Here is a 23,838-nt window from a genome sequence, read left to right as displayed (position 1 = left end):
GGAATTTATATAAAAAAGTATTATATGGTAAGTTCTTGTCCTGAAATAAATTAACTGGTTGTTTAAAGAAAGAAATATTTGTAATAAGTCAGAAAGTTGAGGCATGTTGAAGAATTGTCTGTGAAAGTCATGAAAGAGAAAAATGTTACAAAAAAGAATTTATGCAAAAAAGTTGTATAATTTAGAAGTAACTAGGCCTCCTGAATGTAAAACTATTGAAAACAAATTATTGTTTTGAAGGTTTAAGCAAGTTTTAAAATGTTAATTGTAAAGAAAATTCTGTGTGTAAACGTATTAGCTAAAGTTAAAGAAGTATCATCCAGTTTTTCTGTGAACTAGACATTAAAGTAAAAGCATAACAGGTTGTTCTTAAAGCACCAACCTGCTCTTTAGCAAAAATTATAAAAGGTTAAAAAGAGTCTATAAAATCTTACCTTACGGTCAAACATTAAAAATTAAATAAACATGTCTACAAGGTTTTATTAAAATTAGGTTTAACACTAGTAACACACTAATATAAAGATAAAATTTAGCTTATCTGGTATAAAAATCATATGAGAAGCATTGTTAAATGTAAAATGGTATTTGGCTTTCTTTGGTTTAAAAACTAATAAAAATAGGTACTAAAGGAAATTTCTCAGTAAAAAAGTACTAAGGGACTATAAAGCCTACTGCCAAGGTCCCCACATGTAAAATAAAAGGTCAGTTCCTTAAAAATTACATACTTGGTTTATCTTCCACTTTCCTTTGTCTCAAAAACTAAAAGTCTTTTAGCACAAGTACCACCCCTAGAATTTCCCGTAAACCAGCACCAGCCTGAGGATCATGTTCTCATCAAAGGGTGGAAAGAAGAAAAACTCGAGCCAGCCTGGGAAGGCCCCTACCTTGTGCTGCTAACCACCAAGACTGCTGTTCATACAGCAAAAAAGAAAAAAAAAAAGGATGGACTCATCACATCCGAGACAAGAAAGCGCCACCCCCTCCAGAGTCATGGGCCATAGTCCCAGGGGAAAACCCTACCAAACTAAAGCTGAGAAAAATTTAACTCTTTTCATCTAAGAAAAATGTAACTCTTTTCATCTATTCTATTACTCTTTCTTCTTTCCTTGTTTTATTGCTGACCATCTAGTTATTAACATAACCAAGTCAATTTTGCCTCAAACTATTGAATTTAATGCTTGCCTTGTTTTACCCTCTCCTGACTCTCCTCAGACTGGGCATTAGTAAACTAGGACCATTTAATTCGGGGAGATTTTGATACAGACCCCAGTGCCAACCAGGAGTCTTGCCCCCTGATGTAGAGCTTTCATGCCATAGTTGATCCAACATCCTGTGGACCACTAAAGAGCAAGGATGGACGGCCCCAACCAGTTTTTGTAATTTCCTAAAACCATACATTCATTTTACTAGAGGATCATAGAAGTTAAAGACTTAAAACAAACCTCAGCAATTAAGACAGGATACCAAGATGCAAATGCCTGGTTAAAATGGATCAAATATTCCAACTGCATGTTAAACAAAAGCAATTGTTGTGCTTGTGTGCACGGCAGGTCAGAGGCCCAGATTGTCCCCTTTCCACTAAGATGGTCCTCCAGTCGACCAGGTGTGGGCTGCATGGTAGCCCTTTTCCAGGATTCTACAGCCTGGAGTGATAAGTCGTGCCAAGCTCTCTCTGTTATATCCCAAAGTGCAGCATCCTGTGGGTCAGCCCCCGAGGGCCATCCAGCCTCTGTCTCCCAATACTAAGTTCACTTCGTGTCTCTCACGACAGGGAAGAAAGTTAGCATTCCTTGGAGACCTGAAAGGATGCAGTGAGCTTAAGAATTTTCAAGAGTTTATTAATCAGTCAGCCCTTGTTCATCCCGGAGTGGATGTGTGGTGGTATTGTGGTGGACCTTTACTGGGCACTCTGCTGAATAACTGGAGTGGCACTTGTACTTTAGTCCAGTTGGCTATCCCTTTCACCCTGGCATTTCATCAACCAGAAGAAAAAAACAAAATAAGACATCGTAAAGTGAGAGAAGCCCCTTATGGGTCTTTTGACTCTCATGTCTATTTAGACGCAATTGGAGTCCCACGATGAATACCAGATCAATTTAAAGCTTGAAATCAAATAGCTGCAGGATTTGAGTCAATATTTTCGTGGGTGACAGTTAATAAAAATGTAGGTTAGATAAACTACATCTATTACAACCAACAACAACAGGATTTTCATGAGTTAAAAGAAAAACTCATGTTGGCCCCAGCCCTGAGGCTACCTGACCTGACAAAACTCTTTATACTCTATGTGTCAGAAAGAGAAAAAATGGCAGTTGGAGTTTTAACCCAGACTGTGGGGCCCTGGCCAAGGCTAATGGTCTATCTCTCAAAACAACTTGACAGGGTTTCCAAAGGCTGGCCCCCAGGTCTAAGGGCCCTAGCAGCAAGGGTCCTGTTAGCACAATAAGCAGATAAACTAACGCTAAGGCAAAACCTGAATATAAAGGCCCCCCATGCTGTGGTAACTTTAATGACTACCAAAGGACATCATTGGTTAACAAATGCTAGATTAACCAAGTACCAAAGCTTGTTATGTGAAAATCCCCACATAACCATTGACATTTGCAACACCCTAAACCCCACCACCTTGCTTCCAGTATCAGACAGCCCAGTTGAGCATAACTGTGTAGAGGTTTTGGACTCAGTTTATTCTAGCAGGTCCAACCTCCAAGACCATCCTTAAACATCATTAGACTGTGAGCTGTACATGGATAGAAGTAGCTTCGCCAGTCCCTGCAAAGTGACTCTGAAGAAGACGACAAGCCCTGCTCCAGTCACTCCCGGAAGCTGACTGGTCCACGCACGGCTGAAGTATGAGGAAACTCATTGCAAGACTCATTTTCCTTAAAATTTGGACTTTTACAATAAGGACTTCAACTGACCTTCCTCAGATTGAGGACTGTTCCCAGTGTATACATCAAGTCACTGAGGTAGGACAAAAGGGTGCTATGGTTCTATTATTTTATGGTTATTATAAGTGTACTGGAACTCTAAAAAGAATTTGTTTGTATAATGTTATTCTATACAAGGTATGTAGCCCAGGAAATGACCAACCTGATGTGTGTTATGACCCATCTGAGCCTCCCATGACCACAGTTTTTAAAATAAGATTAAAGACTGAGGACTGGTGGGGACTCATAAATGACACAAGTAAAATGTTAGCCAAAACAGAAGAAAAAGGGGTGCCCAAACAAGTCACCTTAAAATTGTGATGCCTGTGCTGTCATTAATAGTAATAAGTTAGGAATAAGGTATGGTTCTCTCAATTGGAAAAGAGGTTATATGGCAGAAAATAAGTACATCTGTCATACATTAGGACTGTGTGGAAATAAATGTAAATACTGGTCTTGTGTCATTTAGGCCACTTGGATTAAAAGAAAAAGAAAAAAAAAAAAAAAGGATCCAGTCCACCTTCAGAAAGGAAAAAATGGACCTTCTGTACTAAGGGACAATATAACCCTTTAGAGCTAGCAATAACCAATCCCCTTGATCCTCACTGGAAAAAATGAGGAGTGTGTGACCTTGAGGAATCGACAGGGCTGGACTGTATCCTCGAGTAAGTACCTTGGTTTGAGGAGAAGTTTACAAACGCTCTCCTGAGCCAGTGTTTCAAACTTTCTGTGATGAACTAAATGTGCTAGTACCAGAAATTCCAGGATAAACAAGAAATTTGGTTTTGCAATTAGCCGAGCATGTAGCCCAGTCTCTCAATGTCACTTCATGTTATGTACGTGGAGGAACTGTAATAAGAGATCAATGGGCATGGGAAGCCTGCGAATCAGTACCTAGAGACCCAGTTCCCGATGAATTCCCGGCTCAAAAGAATCTTCCTGATAATTTCTAGGTCCTAGAAGCCTCAATTATTGGACAACATTGCATAGCTAGAGAAGGAAAAGAATTCACTCACCCCGCAGGATGACTTAGTTGTCTGGGACAGAAACTGTGTAATATTATCACAAAAACAGTCACTTGGTGGAGTTCAAATCACACAGAGAGAAATCCGTTTAGTAAATTCCCAAAGTTGCAAACTGTGTGGACCCACCCGGTGTCCCAACGGGACTGGACAGCCCTCACTGCATTATATTGGATATGCGGGCATACAACTTATGCCAAATTACCTGACCAGTGGGCAGGTAATTGTGTTATTGTCACAATTAAACCATCTTTCTTCCTACTGCCCATAAAAACAGGTGAACTCCTGGGCTTCCCTGTCTATGCTTCCCACAGAAAGAGGAGCATAGATATAAGAAATTGAAAAAATGATAAATAGCCCCCTGAGAGAATCATGCATTATGGGTCTGCTACTTGGGCACAAGACGGCTCATGGGGATACTGGACCCCCATTTACATGATCAACCGAATCATACGGTTACAAGCTGTCTTAAAAATAATCACTAATAAAACCGGCAGATCCTTCCTTGACTATTCTGACCCAGCAAGAAACTCAGATGAGAAATACTATCTATCAAAATAGATTAGCTCTCGACTACTTGCTAGCAGCTGAAGGAGAGGTCTGTAGGAAATTTAACCTTACTAATTGCTGCCTACAGATAGATAATCAAGGGCAAGTAGTTGAAGACAGAGATATGATAAAATGGGCACATGTGCCTGTACAAGTGTGGCATGGATTTGATCCTGGGGCCATGTTTGGAAAATGGTTCTCAGCGTTAAGAGGATTTAAAACTCTTATAATAAGAGTTATAATAGTAATAGGAACCTGCTTACTGGTCCTTTGTTTGCTACCTGTACTTCTTCAAATGCTAAAAACCTTCATCACTACCTTAGTTCACCAAAATGCTTCAGCACAAGTGTACTATATGAATCACTATCAATCTCTCTTGCAAGAAGACATGGGTAGCAAAAATGAAAGTGAGAACTACCACTATTGAGTGAGAGTCTCAAAGAGGGGAGTAAGGGAGACCACCCCTCCTATTGTCTTATGCCCAATTTCTGCCTCCAAAGAAAGAAAAGTAAAAGTAAAAGGCAGAAATGAAATCCACAAGCAGACAGCTGGCGCCACCCCCTGGGCCTGGTAGTTAAAGATCAACCCCTGACCTAATCGGTTGTTATCTATAGATTGCAGACATTGTATAGAAAAGTATTGTGAAAATCCCCATCGTATTTTGTTCCGATCTAATTACCGGTGCATGCAACCCCCAGTCACGAACCCACTGCTTGCTCAATTGATCACAACCCTCTCATGCACACCCCCTTAGAGTTGTGAGTCCTTAAAAGGGACAGGAATTGCTCACTTGGGGAACTTGGCTCTTGAGGCAGAAGTCTTGCTGATGCTCCTGGCTGAATAAACCCCTTCCTTCTTTAACTCAGTGTCTGAAGAGTTTTGTCTGCAGCTCGTCCTGCTACAAACCAACAGAAATTTATTTTTTCATAGTGCTAGAGGTTGGAAGTCCAAAATCATGGTGGTGGCAGTGTTAGTTTGTCCTGCGGACTTTAGGAAAAGGATGAATTCAAGGCCTCTCTCTTTGGCTTGTAGATGGCTCTCTTCTCTGAGTCTCAACACATCATCTTCTCTCTACGTGTGTCTGTCTCCAAGTTTCCCCTTTATATAGACACCAGATACTAGTCATATTGGATTAGGGGCCTATCATGCTGCCGTATGACTTATCTTAACTAACCATATCTGCAACAACCTATCTCCAAATAAAGTCACTGTCTCTATTCACATTAAGTGGAATTTTACATATCAAAATGAATTCCTTGATTTTCATGGTTATTGTGAAACCATGAACGCTATTTGGAGTAATTGATAAAACTTGAATTCTAGTGGGCATATTGGCAAGCCAAAAGACATTAGAATGGTGTTATGTGCTGAGAAATGCATGCCAAGTCAAGTGACTGTTCAGTATATAACAATGCTGTGCCCTGCTGCCAAACAAGCGTCTAACATATGTGCTTACCGAGATTGCTGCCTGGTACAATATTGCTAGAAAGATACAGTGTCAGAGCGTAGTGTGAGAGTGTGTTTTGCTTCTCAAACACATGCTGTGGAAATGAGAAATATTGAACTTTAAGAGCCAATTGTTGAGTGAAATAATTGCTGAGAAACCAGAACTGTTGAAAGAACAGCAGTTCATTAAGGCAGACATCTCAGAGGCCAAGAAAGCATCTATGCAGTGGGGGAGAATTTATGTAGCCAGATAGTAATATTTGTACATGAGAATCATTTTACATCTTTCAAATAAATGGGAACCCCAGTGTTCCATGAGGAAGACATAGCTGTTAACCATCACCCTCTGTGCCTGACTCAAGTGGGTCAGCTCCTTCCTTAGGCTGATTACTTTTCTGACTGGGTCAAAAGCAGTATATGAATTACCAGGATTCTTCATCTTTACATTTGCATTAGCCCTGGAAAATAAGTAGCGCTCTAAATATGGAGAAATAGTTTCGATGTAAAATCCTTCATGAATTTTGATTGGCCCTGCACGATTTCTCTGTTGTCTACCTCCCCCATTTTAGCTTGTCCCCATGTTTCTCTTCACTGGGCTGTATTTATTACTTACAATTTCCCATGGTCTTTGCATTCTCCAGTCTTCACATAGCCTAGTCTCCTTGCCTAGAATGCTCTTCCTCCCCAGTTTTTATTCAATTAACTTCTTTTCATTATTTAGACCTGAGTCTACTTAGCAGCTCCTTCAGAAAGCTTTCCCTAAACTTCAAACTAGGCAAATGATTTGTGTCACATGTTCCCATAGTTTCACTATACTCCTACAGTGATTTGTTCATCTGGAATCTTTTGTCCAACTCTCTTAGCTATACGAGAACATAGAGTGTACCTGTCATGTTTAATACCATGTGTCAAGCAGCCAGCCCACTGTCTATTGAGATTATAGTGATTATGCTATGAAAGATCTTTGCATTAAAAAAAATTCCTGAAATCCATAATTATTTATGTAAAATTAATGAAATCAAGTAGCCACTTCAAAGGTACTGCAGCTAAAACTCTATGAAGAGTGAATGTAAAAGTACTTAGAGAAACTACCTTATAATAGTGGCCCATTGACTTATAGATACTTTTTGTACATAAATTATAAGTATTATTAGAATACAAACATCTCCTTTCTATTCAAGGGCAATGACATTGCATTTTTCCCCTTTATAGTCCCAGAGCATAGTTCAATCTTTTCATAGACTAAAATTATGATAAATTAAGTGAAATAAAAATTATTTGAAAACACTAATCACTTTATGAAGTAGACAAAGATGAACTTAAAAATAGATTGAATTGGCCAGATGCAGTGGCTCATGCCTCTAATCCCAACAATTTGGGAGGCCATGCAGGGAGGGGTTGCTTGAGTCCAAGAATTTGAGACCAGCCTGAGCAACATGGTGAGACTCTGTCTCCACCAAAATAATTAAGAAAAAAAAATTAGCAGTACATGGTCTTGCACATCTGTGGTCCCAGCTATTTTGGGCTGATCACTTGAGCCTGAGAAGTTGAGCTGTGATTGCAACACTGCACTCCGGCCTGGGTGACAGGCTGTCTCCAAAAAAAAAGGTTGAATAAATTTAATAATTATATTAATTTAAAGAGTTATCAGAAAACACAAAGCTATCAATATACCTCTCTTTTCTCCCCATTACCAATCAATGACACTTACATTAAAACTAGTTTAAGATTTTGGGTTCTGTTAAATCAATTGAAATAGAGAAAAATATATCAATAACGGTAATAAATATAAACTTACCAGTTAAACAACAGAGATTCTTAGATTTAAAAAATAAAACTAACAATATAAACAAAATACAGACCTTCAATATAAACATATGGAAAGATTAAAAGAAAATTATAGAGGAAAATGATACTATAGAGAAATACTAATCAAACACTGACTTGCATAGGAATATTAATATTACATATTTTAATTTTAAATAAAATCTATATTGGAAAGACAGTTATTAGATTGTAATAGCATTTAACTTACTTAAAACTATAACAATTCTAAATATCTACAAAAAATAAAATGGCTTCATATGATATAAAGCAAAATTAATAAAAATTAAATTGGAAAACTGAGAATTCTACCATTGGAATGAGAGACTTCAATAAACCTCTCTCTTAAATATTTATAACTACAATACAGAAAATCAGGAAAGGTATAGAGGTATATTGGGGCAATATAATTAAGCTTAACATAAATGGACATACTTAAAACTTTGCATCAATTAGAGAATGCCTGTTCCTCTCAAGCACACTGGAGCAGCTTCAAGATTAATCATGGATTGGGTCTCAAATTCTGGGATGCAGGTAAAACTTTAGGGTCCACCCTGTGAAACAAGGACCAGCCCAGTCTCAAGCATTAGGAGGCTCAGCCTGGCTTACTTACATAAAAATTTCCATGAAAAGTTTCTCCCTTTTCCTTTACATGTTTTGCAAGTTATATTTTCAGAAAATAAAATTTTCAGAGACTGTTCTGGTTGTGTCTGTGTTTCTTGGAACTAAAAGAACTTCGTTAAACTTGAACTTGGTATTGCCCAGAACAGAAGAGTTACGGCGCTGAGATTCTAAGAATGAGTGTTGATTATGATGAAGAAGGCTGTGTGACTGCCAGAAGGCTAGGCGTTGGACTACTTGGTAATCACTGCTGTTGAGAAATGTAAGAAAAGTAGTAGAGAGGAGAGTGGGTGGTAGGTAATTCCTTGATTTAAGGAAGCCTGCTTTCCTAGCCACTCTCCGCCTTCAGGTGCTTTGTTTCAGTCACAATGGTGGTCTTTCAATTTCTTGGGCATGGCTTTTACCAGCTTTCAAACTTTGAAACAAAGTTTCAAATTTGAAATTGTTCATGGAGTGTTCTTACTCCTTCCTCCAGCCAACTTCCTCCCTGAGGCCCAGTTCAGATGTTACTTTCTGTGAAAAAACTCCTTGAGATTTCTGTTTCCCCAGTTATTTATTCTTTATTTTGTTCATAGTATCTATCACTGATGCATTTATATGATCTTTGTCAACATATATTTTATACACACTTTATATTTGTTTATTCCACTACAGAATAAATGTTTTGAAATTAGAAACCATGTGATTTGTTCAACACTACATATTCAGTACTTAAAATAGTGCATGGCACAATTTAAAGGTAAAGAGAATTTTTCCTCCTACTCTGAGAATTTAAGCCTGCTGAAGTAAGCTGACAATGGATGGCTTAATAGAAGAAAAGGCATACAAATGCATTAATGTGAATAAGCAGAAGAGCAATACAGAACATGAGACTCAAAGAAGGCCCAGATGAATGAAACTTAAGTAGAACTCTCTCCATGGCGGGAAGGAGATTGGAGAATGTAAGCAGGTTTTGAGAAGTATTAAGTGATTTTTAAAAGAGATGAATGGGCCCAAAGAGCAGACGATAGTTTGTAAATTATTCTCTTTGGACTGAATGGAAACTACAAGTTATAGGAAAGCTGAGGGGTGGAACTGCATCATGAACAAAGGTCTTATTATGAAGATAAATTCTCCCAGATAATCTCTTGGGGTTGGTCTTAGAATAGATGAAAAGTCTACATGGATATGGTGAGGACTTTTAGTCTTTTGTTTTCTCTGGAGGTTAATATTTCCTGATTATTTAATGAGATTATTAGGGGTGGGTGGGAATTTTATTTCAAAAGTACTCAGCATTGTGGTATTATCTTATGAGCCCCAACAATATAATAGATGTAAAGAAGTAAAGGTTGATTGACAGCTCTCAATCCATTAGTAACTTAGGACATTAAAAGGATTAACTAAAAGGATTAACTAAATTGATCCAGGTTCTAGTCTGACTCTCATCCCTATAAGCTATGACCATGAACATGCTGTTTAACTTCTTCAAGTCACAGCCTCTGTATCTCTAAATTACGGCTGGGGGTGGGCTGGGATATCTTCTTCATAGTAATCAAATAAAAAGAAAAATTCTCAATACATTTCAAATATCTAGTACACAAGATAAAATATGAATGTTAGTTCAGCCCACTCCACATATTCCCACCTCTACCCCTCCTGCCATAAGAAATAGGATACAGAGTTATTTCATGATCAATTCTAGTTAGAAAATTATAGGAATGCTAACTTTGATTAAATATAAGGAAGATAGGTCTAATATTTATTGCTGTCTGCCAGGAGATAAGACTACTTCAAGAGAAGCATAGATTAGATCCTTCCTTGCCTCTGGTCATGTTTAGAAAATGGATGACTACAAAAAGAAATTTTTTCTTTGTAAAGCAGATAATACTGGACAACCACAAAGGTGATTTCTAATTTCAAGATTGTATTAGTCTAATCTTTCCTAATAAGAGCTGCATTTTTATCCTTTTTATCATTTTTTCTCCTTCTTCTGGTTTTATTGTTTTGAACTTTGATTCTTTGATGTATTGAGCTTTATAATTAAATGCACTAAAATTAAGCCTTAAAGTAAACTAGAAATATGCTTTAATTGGATTTACTACAGGCCAGAGTTTGCTATAATAAGGCAATTGTATCTTGGATTCCAGGCAATAGCATTTAGATTCTGAATTGCCAAAAGGACCTTGGCTTAATGTACTTTATCTTGTAAGGTGGTATTCCAGTATAAGTTGTCATCTCCGTTGACATCAGGATCTCAGAGACATCCATTGCTAATAAGCACATTAATTAGTAATTATGTAATATCATAATTAGCCAGCATATCAATTAAATCCTTAATAATGAATAGTGTACTATATGGGATCATGAACAATTTTATAAGTACTCTAATATAATTTCTTAACGTAAATATCAACATATAATTTGGGGGTGAAATAAGAGTTTGCACTGATAAGAGTATCATGTCACCACACACAAGAAAAACGTCTGAATTTAAAACTATCACTGTGATATTTGAAATTTTATAGTATTTAAAGTTAAATTCTCGACTCTACTGCATGAAAAGAGTTATGAAGGATAAATGGTGAGGATCAAAATTTTCCAGAGTTTGCTCCAGAGAAAATACTATCACCAGCATCATAATTACACAGGGTCCTTCACAAAAATTTAGGCATTTCAACTCTTCCTAAAAGCTATTGGCTAGAAATATTTGGGATTGCCTAAGAACCTGTCTTTTTACCAATGCCCTAGATGAATTCTGCAAACATCACAGTTTTGAAACTCCTTGTACTAAAATATAGCTGAGGATAATATATGAGAACATAAGCAAATTGACTGTACTTAAAATGATGACTCAGGTGAGTAGATTTTTAAGGTAATGTAAAGGACTAAAATACTTTTATGGATGATTCTCATCTTATAATATTATTTTGAAGGTGTGTAATCCTGTGGCAGAAGCAAAACAGTTTTGTCCAGGCGGAAGGCACTGTAGAGGGGAACAAACTATTACCTGAGAGATTAAATAAAAATTAATTAATATATGGATATTGAAAATACAGATAAGCTGCAAAGTAAAGATCACTAATACTGAGAGCCATCAAGTTCAAATTGCAATTTAGATTTTAGGGAATATTTAGCATATGGTGTTTAAAAATGTAGGTGCAGAGGAAAAGCTTCCTATTCACTCTTTTTTTGATTGTTTGTTTGTTTGTTTTTGTTTTTTGAGACAGGGTCTCACTCCATTGCCCAGGCTAGAATGGAATGGCACAGTCATGGATCACTGCAGCCTTGTCCTCCTGGGCTCCGGTGATTCTCCCACCTCAGCCTCCTGAGTAGCTGGAACTATAGTAACATATCATCACGCTGGGCTATTTTTAAAAATGTTTTGTATATATGGGTTTTTGTCATGTTGCCCAGGCTGGTCTCAAACTCCTGTGCTCAAGTGATCCAACTGCCTCAGCCTCCCAAAGTGCCGGGATTATAGGTGTGAGCCACCACATCCAGTCCCATTGACCCTTTCTGAAGGTTCACTGGAATGACTGACAATAGACAGATGAATAGGAGAAAAAGTCATATAAATGTATTTGCAGCATATGGACATGGGAGTCCTGCAAATATAAGACTCAAACAAAGGCCAGATGGTTGAGGCTTAAGTCTCTTCTTCCATCTTAGAGTGAAATGGGGGTCTGTCAGTAATTTTAGGGTAGTAAATAATTTTCAGATAAAATGAATAAGCCCAAAGAACGATGGCCAGAAACAAAGTTCTTCTGCATCCTTGGGCAGGTGGTGGGAAGGTGAGGGGTAGACTTCACTGTGAAGAAAGTTTGTGTCTTTATGCAAATAAAGACCTAGAAAATCTCTCAGAATTACCCTTAGAAGAATAGATGAAAAGTCTGTTTGCAGTTGGTGATAGCTTTTAGTTTATTTTCTGTAGTAGTTCATCTTTCCTGCTTATTTCATGAGATTCCTACAATGGGGGTCTCCAGACAATTGCACTTATTTTGCAAATAAGGCATTTTTGTCAGATTAAAAAAAAAAAAAATCCAGGCAGGGCATGGTAGCTCATACCTGCAATCTAGCACTTTGGAAGGCTGAGAAGGGAGGCTCACTTGAGCCTCAGAGGTTGAGACCATCCTGGGCAACATAGTGAGACCCTGTCTCTACAAAACAAACAAACAAACAAACAAAAAATATATATATATATACACACATATATGTATAGCCAGTCATGGTGGCATGCACCTGTAGTCCCAGATACTCAAGAGACTGATGCAGGAGGATTACTTGAGCCTGGTAGGTCAAGGCTGCAATGAGCTATGATTAAGCCATTGCAATCCAGCCTGGGTGGCAGAGGAAGACCTTGTCTAAAAAAAAATTATATAAATTATATATGTGTATGTCTATATATATATGTATAGCCAGAGAACATTCCTTCCTGCTCTTGGGTGGGAAGGAAACAATAAAAGTTTAGAAAGTTTTTGTTTCTGAGGCAGCTTTTATGGCCTTCTGATTTATTTTAATTCAAAGCATTCAACATGCCAACACTCTCAGGTGTCGTTCTCTGTACCCCAAAACTGCATTAACAAAATTACAAGACCATGGAATTGAAAGGGACCTCCAAATTCACCAAGTTCAACTCTTTATTGTTATTGAATCAGCATTACAAATCCTTGCAATATTGAAGTCTGTTTGTTCAGCAATTGAAAAGTTGTCCAACTTAGTTAAACGTCCAAACTCAAGTTTGTTTCACACAAATACAAAGATAGATAGTAAAGAAGGAAGAAAGGAAAGAAGGAAATAAAGAAAAATGGCTGGTCTAATTTGTGGAGGTTGCTACCATCTATAAAATTCTTTCTTTGCTTTTTCAATGTATATAGAAAATGATAAATTTTAAGGAAAACTGAGAGTCACATCTGGCAAGCTATTTTTGATTTACTGAGCTAGGAATAGCTGCAAAAACACTTCCTCTTACAGACTTGCATAATCAATCATTTGTTGCTTTCCCTTGCACATCAGCATTAGTTTTACATTACTAAGCTTTTCTTTCATCTTCCAGCATTAAAAGAGGTCACAAAGCAATTTAGTTCAATTTTATATTTATTAAAATTAACAATATGTTTACTGAGTGATAGTTCTTTGCTTGCCCTTTTCTAGATATAATGGCAAAGACAAAGTCTTTAACCATCACAAGTTTCTACAGGTTTCTAATTTTATGAAAATTCTATTCTCCCGTCAAAAAGTAAGAAATGGAAGAGCACCAAAAATAGACATTCTAGAATTTGGACTGAAATAAGGTTCTTATAAGAATTCAGAATTGGCAACAAGTACTCAATAATAGTAGAAAGAGCTAGAGAAAGCTTATGACAGATGAACACGTGAGCTGACTTAAAATTTGATAAGCATTGAATAATTCTTCAGCATTTATCAGGCAAAGAAAGATTTGAAGGTTGGCATGAGCATGATTGTGTAGAGATCAGTGAAGGGGTAGCTTATACCTCACAGAAGCCTTTGAATACCAAATCCTTATATGCTATAGCTGCTCAGCAAGAATGTAAGACTTTTGATCAAAAACTGGAAAGATAAAAATTGTATAATGAAAAGATTATGAATTTTGCAGTCAGAACAATTTCATTCCCAATCTTGTCTTTGCAATAACCAGTGATACTATCTAAAAATTTACTTGTGTTCTTTGAGATTGGGTTTCTTTATTTATAACATTAGGAATTATCAACCCTTTCTCAGAGGGCTATGGTAAAGATTTAAAGAGAGTAATATTGTGTCCAACAAATAATAAGCACTCAAAATATGAAATTTCTTGGTGCCATGTATAACTTCTTCACATAATAAGAGCTTGATTTGTGTGATGTGGCTGACAGGATGATGATACTATGGGTATGTGATATCATTATATTTTTTCAAGCATGTTAGCTACATAAAACAGAATGAATTAGACTGCACAAGGGTAATATGTAGACAGAAAAAATATTAAAGATAGAAACACAGGAGCAAACATAATTGCAGCGTGAAAAGAGGTAGAGAATCCTACCAAGACAGAAAACACATGGCCAGTATATACCACTGACCATGTGTAAGAACAAACAGTAGAGCATAGGAATATTGATGGCTAGTGAGTGAAAAATGCCAATAAATAAAGAGTGTTCAATAGAGTGTAATGTGTGAGGGAAACCTGCAATTATGGAAACGTTTTATTGGATGGAGGCCATAACTGAGCTTCACAAGAGCAGTTTCACCTGCAAGGTTCAGTAGAGAACCAGAGCTGAGGAAGTGGAGGCAGTGAATTCCCACTGCTCTTCAGGATTTTGACTAATAATAGAAGAGAGAGAAAGCTAGGTAATCATGCTGTGTTAAAGTTGGAAGAAAGCCAGGAGGAAACAGAGAAACAGAGGCGTAGATCAAAACAAGTCTCCATGGTGTGGGCTGGGAACAAATATTTAGAGGGAATGAAGTGAAAATATGAATGGGGATATTTACCATCTGCAATAAATGAAGCAATAGGAAGTGCATCTTCACCACCAATCACAGGAAACATGACAACATTTTCTTCGATTAATCACTGTAAGGGAGGGATGTAGGAAGCAGAATAGGGGGAAAAAGAGGGATGCAGCTTGTTTTCTTTGCCGGAATAAATATCAGCAAAAATAATGTATTATAAATAGATATTAGTTACGAATAAAACTCTACTAAATATCATTTAGTGCCTGCCTAGTTTCCACAGCAAAAAAAAAAAAAATCAAGAAACAGGGAGAAAGGGAAGCACTTAAGCTTTAAATGGACTCACTAAATATAAAAAAAGTTTTCAATATATATTTTCTTCTCTATTCATCTCAGGTTATAAAACGAACAACCTTGTCATCCAGGGAAGAACTATGATAGTGTTGCTTTGAGAAAAATAAAAGCTCATGTACAATGCCCATCAAGTGATATATTATCTGAGAGAAGTTAGAAAAAGCCATGAAACATACCAGAGAGTATTCTGTCATCTAAGTACTAAAATAAACACACACAAACACCCCTCAAATAAAAGAAGACCGAAGTAAAATAGGCAACATATTTGTAATTTCTGTTACATAAAATGTGAAACAAAATTTCTCATTATTCATTTATGTTAAATATCTAATTTCCTCTTTTTCATGAGCAACTTTGACATTGGACCTCAGAAAAGATTCCACTTTGTCTTATTACAGTCTGTTTTCCCATTTGCTAACTTTTATTCAAATTTATTCACTTCCTGTCTTATCATGTTTTGCATCATGTTGATGTTCACTTGGAAATAGTTGTTTTCCCAGATTCTAATGATGTCTATGCCAGCAGCTGCAAGCTCACTGAGAACACAGCGAATGTGTATGCACAGTACAAAATTCTTCCAATTAGGACTGCTGCTTAATTGGCAAGATTGCTGTCAAGTAACATGACCACTGCATTACATTTGAATCTGAATTTCGTGTAAATGTAGATATTTAGGAGCTTATTAGAGAATTTGCATGGAAATTGAAGGAGAAAATAGTTCATGTGTTTGGGGGAAACAAATCTAACTCGATTTTAACATTATTATTTCCTTAAACTACTTGAGCAGTATAGCAAACTAGTTACATGTGTCAGCTCTGGAGTTAGATATTGATAAGAATTCTAGCTACAACTTTTGGGGATCATAGACAAAGTTCTTAACTCATCTGAGCCTCAGTTGTTACATATGTAAAATGGAGGTAATTAAAGCCTCTACATCTTACGATTGTTTAAAATTGAATTAAATGATATATGTCAATCACATAGCACAGTGTCTGTCAGTAAGTTCTCAATGACTTGTAGCTACTATTTAGTCAAAGACATATTAGAGAAAGTGTTCCAGGTTTCTTAATTCAATGCTATACTTTATAGACTCAGTAAATAGCATTACTGTTTACATTCCTTTCTGTTAAATTTTATTTCAATAGATTTTGGATGCTGGCTTGAAATAAAAATATTTTTAAATGCACATGAATATATTTTGTGCCTTGCTTCAGAATTCCTCTATTCCCTCAGCAGATGCAACTTGCAATTTTCTCTCCTCCCTTCCATACTGACTGCTGTTTCATCCGTAGGGGCGGAAAAGGTATAATACTTTTCTTCACTCATCATAAAGGTCATGGCTGACACTCCAATAACAGAAGATGGGTTAAGAAGAAAAAAGCGGAAGATATTTATTTAATGAAAGTTCTATGTTACATGAGAGTATTCAGAAAGACCCAAAGACTCAGGAAAAACTGTCTACTTTTATGCTTAAATTTGATGAAAATCGGCAGCCACGTAAAATGTGACTGAATTAAAAAAGCATTATTTCATGGTAAGAGACTGAGTGAGGAAACACAGCAAGACCTGTCTGTGTTGTTTTTTGGTCTGTCTCTGTGGCATCCCTTCTTCCTAGATATAGGGCAGTAGGTCTTCTGGACTGAGGATCTTATGTCCTACAACTAGACAAGGAAGGTCAGAGAATTCCCTTATGGCCAGCTCCTACACGGAAAGGTCAGGGAAGGTTAGAGTAATATTTCTAGGATTAAGACCTGCCTTGGGGTAGAGGAATTACGGTTCATATGGTTTACATTGAGGGAAGAGGGGGAGCAAAAGGAAGAAGAGCAGGAGAAGTTTTGAAGGATACTTTGCTTCTGAGGCCCTTCCAATATCCTTCAGTTCGAAGAAAGCCGGTGTCATAATTTCAGGTATCATTTTTTGAGCCCCAGTATGCCCTCCATGGATGTGATTGGGCTGACGGTGGTCAGGGCTTTCAAAAGCAAGAATGTCCACACTGTTTTCTCATACAATGGAAAATGAGTTTTTCTCATTAACGATGAAGAACCATCAGCTGCCATAAAATTGTCATGCTCTGATTCTACTTTACCAGCCTAATCAAGCTCTTAGTGCCTACCCTGATATTTCTTCCCTTACTAGAAGTTCAGATTAGCTAATCACCTCGTAAACAATTGTCAGACTTTATACCAGTCGCCGTCTTTCTCATCTAGCTGATCAGACTTGGTGAACAGTGGGGAACATGTTACCCCTTGGAATTTACAGTGACTGTGTTACCCCTTGAAATTTCTAGTGACCACTGACTCAGTAATTAGACATTTACCATCTTAGCTGTCTTCCATATTGGTCTCTAAGCACCCCTCAGCCCCACTCTCATCACCACTATCACACACTGCTATCACCTTCACCATGGCAAGAGATAAAATGCAGAAGTTGAAGTTCCCTAAAATGAAGATCTGCTTATCCATACATGGTATAAAAATTTACATTGTTTTCAGATATAGATTCTACCTGAGCCATATAGTAAGACCAAACACCACAAGTTCATTCAAAATTTCTCAAGGAGTGTACAAGAAAATTTCTTTCATATCTTATCAGCCTGGGACCATTCCCACCACCAAAACTGGTGCTGTGTTTTAAAGAAATTAGGAAGACTAAAATATTATCTTATATGTCCACCAAAGAACCCACTTGCTACCTGATTCTAATAAAAAGAACAGATGTTCATCATGTGACTTAATCCAAGATCTTTCTGTTTTCTCTAGGTATTTACTGAGCCTATCTTATCTAAAAATAGGAAGCGATTTTGATAAAGATAAAAACTGTATGTTAATAAAAGAAAGGAGCTAGCAAGCAGATCCCAAAGATCCAAACATAACCAATCAATGGGTTATCTTTGCCTGCTGCCTAGACAGAACTGATTTATCAAGACAAGGGAATTGCAATAAAGAATTTAATTCACTCAGAGCCAGCTGCATGGGAGACTGCAGTTCTATTATTACTCAAACCAGCTTCCCTGGATGAGGATTAGGATTTTAAAGAATAATTTGGTGAACAGAGGTTTGGGAAGTAGGGACTGTTGATTACTTGGGTCAGAGATGAAATTATAGAGTCAAAACTTTCCTCTTCCACTGAGTCAGTTCCTGGGTGGGGGTCACAAGACCAGATGAGCCAGTTTATTGATCTAGGTGGTGCCAGCTGATCTATCAAATACAGGGTATGAAAACCATCTCAAGCCTCAATCTTAGATTTTACAATAGTGATGTTATCCATAGAAGGAACTGGGGAGGTTTTAGAATCTTGTGGCCTCGATCTAGCTGCATGACTCCTATACTGTAATTTTGACTGTTGTGGCTAATTTGTTAGTCCTACAAAGGCAATCTAGTCTCCAGGTGAGAAGGGGTTTGTTTTGGGGAAAGACTGTTATCGTCTTTGTTTCAAAGTTAAACTATTAACTAAGTTCCTCTAAAAGTTATTTCAGCCTATGCCCAGCAATGAACAAGGACAGCTTGGAAGTTAGAAGCAAGATGGCATTGGTTAGGTTAGCTCAATTATAATCTTTGCAAAGGCAGTTTCACAAGCGCCTGTTACATACTCAGGGGATAGGGTTTGCTGAATGGGAGAGTTATTGAGGGATAATTGTGTTTTCTTTATGTCAACTAGTGTTTACCAAGCCTCTCTGTACTTAGCTTCAGAAACCTAAGAACATTATTTTGTCTATAAAACTCAATGCCAGAGAAGAATTGAGGGAAAAGACTGGGTGGAAAAGACAAATATTGGACTTGGATTCTAAAAACACTGCAGGTGGTGGCTATGGTTATGGTATTGATATATAGATACAATTATAGATAGGTGGCAGACAGATAATACATAGATCATAGGTAATTATGTCTGTAACATCTGAAGCTTTTTTCCCTTGTGTGCGATTTTAAATGGATTATCTTAATTTTCAAAACATATATTTGCATTTCAGTGTAATTCCTATCATTTTCCCAAGGGAAAAAAAAAGGAAATTTAAAATATTTTACCTTAAAATATACTTCTGACATATTTTCAGATGGCTACTCAGAGAGCCTACAGACAAGAATAGCCCTGCAAAGTTGCCTTATATGGAGGAGAGTTGCGTCTGTAGAGAAAATATGCATGAATGAAATAAACAGCCAGGCTTTCTCTGAGGCTCTCCCCTCTTGTCCAAATTTAGGAAAGACTAAAAGAGGATTTGACATGTTTAAAGTTCTGACAGAGAAACGTTTGCCAAAGGATAAGGTTTCTTTCTGAAAGTTGCTACCTGTGAAATTTCATCTGCATAAAAAGAGCACCTTTGCTCCATGCCTTGCTTCCTCTTCTCTACTCCTAGTAACCTTTTGTCAGTTGAAGAATTGCAAGATTCATAAATTTGGAAAGGAGAGCATTATTTTTCATAAAGCGTTGAAGTCTGTAAGGTGGTCACTCTGACAAGCTAGGAGGCGTACGTAGCCTTTGGCTCTGTCTAAAGCAAGCACTTAGGGAAGTGTTAAAGGAAACAGAAATTTATGCTTAGCAGGGTAGGTGGCGAAGATATATATTTAATAAGCCATAGGAGTCGTGAATATTTACTAAAGGAGAAACATGTGCATGCACAATGGAGCTTCATGCCCCTTTATGGGTTGCATGTTCAAAAAATGGTGGTGTTAGCATGATTCGAGGGTGGAGTCTCTAATATCAAAAGGTGGAACAAAGGACATGAAAACCCTTACTGCGCATCCTCCACAGACTGGCCAGAACCACTCCCAGGTTTATGGTCTGTAATCAGGAAGGAATGTTGGTCAGCTGCTATGTCTGGACAACAAAGCAGAGGAGAAGTTCAGTTGTGGCCCAAGATGATTGGCTCAAGGTAATGAAGGAATGAGTCATCTGTTACTTGTTTCCAGAGCTGGTTTCTTCTGTTTACTCCTTAAGAAAGAAATTTGGTTAAAGGTTAATAAGGGGCATATTGAGGCATGTCTAACCTCTCATCACATCATGGCCAGGGATTCAGTTTTGAAAGTTTTTCTGGGGTCCCCTTGAATAAGTGAGGGGTCCATTCAGTTGGCTGGAGAGGCTTAGGTTTTGATTTTTATTTCTCACTGTCTTCTCCCCATAACCTATTTTGCCATGCTCCAAACCTTATTCTTTACTATAACCTTAAGCTGGTGTGAAAGTCTCAACAATCTGGCCCCTTTTCTTGAGTTTTATATTGTATGACTCCCAGGCACACATGTGCATGTTAATAAATTTGTTTAGCTTATGTTCCTTTTAATTTCTCTATTATCAGTTTGTGTTATAAACTCAAGTTATCAAACCTTCAGCAGAAAAACTTAAACATCCCTACAATACTATTGATAAACAAACTAGAAAAACCCTTTAGTCAATAATAAACCTGAATGTTTCAAACTTTCAGCAACATTCTTACAACTGTCAGCAGAGGACATGATTCATGGGTGCAAAATTCAATCTTTTAAAGGATACCCCAGAATTCCATGTGATACTCTAACATGGTTCTGAGTTTATTGTATGTGTAACTGGCGTTTGGAATAAGTGTTATTCTTAAGGGAATTTTGATGATTTTTATTGTTTCTTAATTTTATCATATAAAATCTTATTATACCTAATATACATAAAAAATAAACCTCATTTGGCTGGGTGCAGTGGCTCACGCCTATAATCCCAGCACTTTGGGAGGCCAAGGCGGGTGGATCATGAGGTCAGGAGATCGAGACCATCCTGGCTAACATGGTGAAACCCCATCTCTAGGGCGCCAAGATGGCCGAATAGGAACAGATCCAGTCTGCAGTTTCCAGCGTTAACGACGCAGGAGATGGGTGATTTCTGCATTTCCGACTGAGGTACCATGTTCATCTCACTGAGGCTTGCCAGACAAGTGGATGCAGCCCATGGAGCAGGGCAGGGCATAGACTTACCTGGGAAGCTCAAGGGGTTGGGGAATTCCCTTTCCTAGCGAAGGGAAGCCTTGACAGATGGCACCTGGAAAATCGGGACACTCTCATCCTAAGACTGTGCTTTTCCAACGACCTTAGCAAATGATACACCAGGAGATTATATCCTGCACCTGGCTCAGAGGGTTCCATGCGCAGGGAGCCTTGCTCACTGCTAGCACAGCAGTCTGAGATCGAACTGCAAGGCAAGCAGCAAGGCAGGGGGAGGGGTGTCTGCCATTGCTGAGGCTTGAGTAAGTAAACAAAGCGGCCAGGAAGCTCCAACTGGGTGGAGCCCACTGCAGCTCAAGGAGGACTATCTGTCTCTGTAGACTCACCTCTAGGGGCAGGGCATAGCTGAACAAAAGGCAGTAGAAACTTCTGCAAACTTAAACGTCCCTGTCTGACAGCTTTGAAGAGAGTAGTCCTTCTCCCAGCACAGAGTTCAAGATCTGAGAATGGACAGACTGCCTCCTCAAGTGGGTCCCTGACCCCCAAGTGGCCTAACTGGGAGGCACCTCCCAGTAGGGGGGCGACTGATACCTCAAAAGGCCGGGTACCCCTCTGAGACGAAGCTTCCAGAGGAAGTATCAGGCAGCAACATTTGCTGTTCTGCAATATTTGCTGTTCTGTGCCTCTGCTGGTGATACCCAGGCAAACAGGGTCTGGAGTGGACCTCCAGCAAACTCCAACAGACCTGCAGCTGAGGGTCCTGACTGTTAGAAGGAAAACTAATAAACAGAAAGAACATCCACACCAAAACCCCATCTGTACATCACCATCACCAAAGACCAAAGGTAGATAAAAACCACAAAGATGGGGGAAAAAAACAGAACAGAAAAGCTGAAAATTCTAAAAATCAGAGCACCTCTTCTCCACCAAAGGAACGGAGCTCCACGCCAGCAACAGAAAAAAGCTGGATGGAGAATGACTTTGACGAGTCAAGAGAAGAAGGCTTCAAGCGATCGGTAATAACAAACTTCTTTGAGCTAAAGGAGGATGTTCGAACCCATCACAAAGAAGCTAAAAACATTGAAAAAAGAGTAGACAAATGGCGAACTAGAATAAACAGAGTAGAGAAATCCTTAAATGACCTGATGGAGCTGAAAACCATGGCATGAGAACTACGTGACACATATACAAGCTTCAGTAGCCGATTTGACCAAATGGAAGAAAGGGTATCAGTGATTGAAGATCAAATGAATGAGACGAAGTGAGAAGAGAAGTTTAGAGAAAAAAGAGTAAAAAGAAACGAAGAAAGCCTCCAAGAAATATGGGACTAGGTGAACAGACCAAATCTACATTTGATTGATGTACCCGAAAGTGATGGGGAGAATGGAACCAAGTTGGAAAACACTCTTCAGGATATTACCCAGGAGAACTTCCCCAAACTAGCAAAACAGGCCAACATTCAAATTCAGGAAATACAGAGCACGTCACAAAGATACTCCTTGAGAAGAGCAACTCCAAGACACGTAATTGTCAGATTCATCAAAGTTGAAATGAAGGAAAAAATGCTAAGGGCAGCCAGACAGAAAGGTTGGGTTATCCACAAAGGGAAGTCCATTAGACTAACAGCGGATCTCTTGACAGAAACTCTACAAGCCAGAAGAGAGTGGAGGCCAATATTCAACATTCTTAACGAAAAGAATTTCAACCCAGAATTTCATATCCAGCCAAACTAAGCTTCATAAGTGATGGAGAAACAAAATACTTTACAGACAAACAAATGCTGAGATATTTTGCCACCACCAGGCTTGCCTTACAAGAGCTCCTGAAGGAAGCACTAAACACGGAAAGGAAAAACCAGTACCAGCCACTGCAAAAACATGCCAAATTGTAAAGACCATCTATACTAAGAATAAACCGCATCAACTAATGCACAAAATAACCAGCTAACATCATAATGACAGGATCAAATTCACACATAACAATATTAACCTTAAATGTAAATGGGCTAAATGCTCCAATTAAAAGACACAGCCTGGCAAATTGAATAAAGAGTCAAGACTCATCAGTGTGCTGTATTCAGGAGACCTATCTCACATGCAGGCACACACAAGGCTCAAAATAAAGGGATGGAAGAAGATCTGCCAAGCAAATGGACAACAAAAAAAGCAGGAGTTGCAATCCTAGTCTCTGATAAAAATGTCTTTAAACCAACAAAGGTCAAAAGAGACAAAGAAGGCCATTACATAATGGTAAAGGGATCAATTCAACAAGAAGAACTAACTGTGCTACATATATATGCACCCAATACAGTAGCACCCAGATTCATAAGGCAAGTCCTGAGAGACTTAAAAAGAGACTTAGACTTCCACACAATAATAATGGGAGACTTTAACACCCCACTGTCAACATTAGACAGATCAACGAGACAGAAAGTTAACAAGGATATCCAGGAATTGAACTCAGCTTTGCACCAAGTGGACCTAATAGACATCTATAGAACTCTCCACCCCAAATCAACAGAATATACATTCTTCTCAGCACCACATCACACTTATTCCAAAATTGACTACACAGTTGGAAGTAAAGCACTCCTCAGCAAATGTAAAATAACAGAAATTATAACAAACTGTCTCACAGACCACAGTGCAATCAAACTAAAACTCAGGATTAAGAAACTCAATCAAAACTGCTCAACTACATGGAAACCAAACAACCTGCTCCTGAATGACTACTGGGTACATAACGAAATGAAGACAGAAATAA

Source organism: Rhinopithecus bieti, unplaced genomic scaffold (assembly GCF_001698545.2).
Source record: "Rhinopithecus bieti isolate Rb0 unplaced genomic scaffold, ASM169854v2 scaffold_30927, whole genome shotgun sequence".
Taxonomy (NCBI): domain Eukaryota; kingdom Metazoa; phylum Chordata; class Mammalia; order Primates; family Cercopithecidae; genus Rhinopithecus; species Rhinopithecus bieti.
This window is presented reverse-complemented; position numbering follows the sequence as displayed.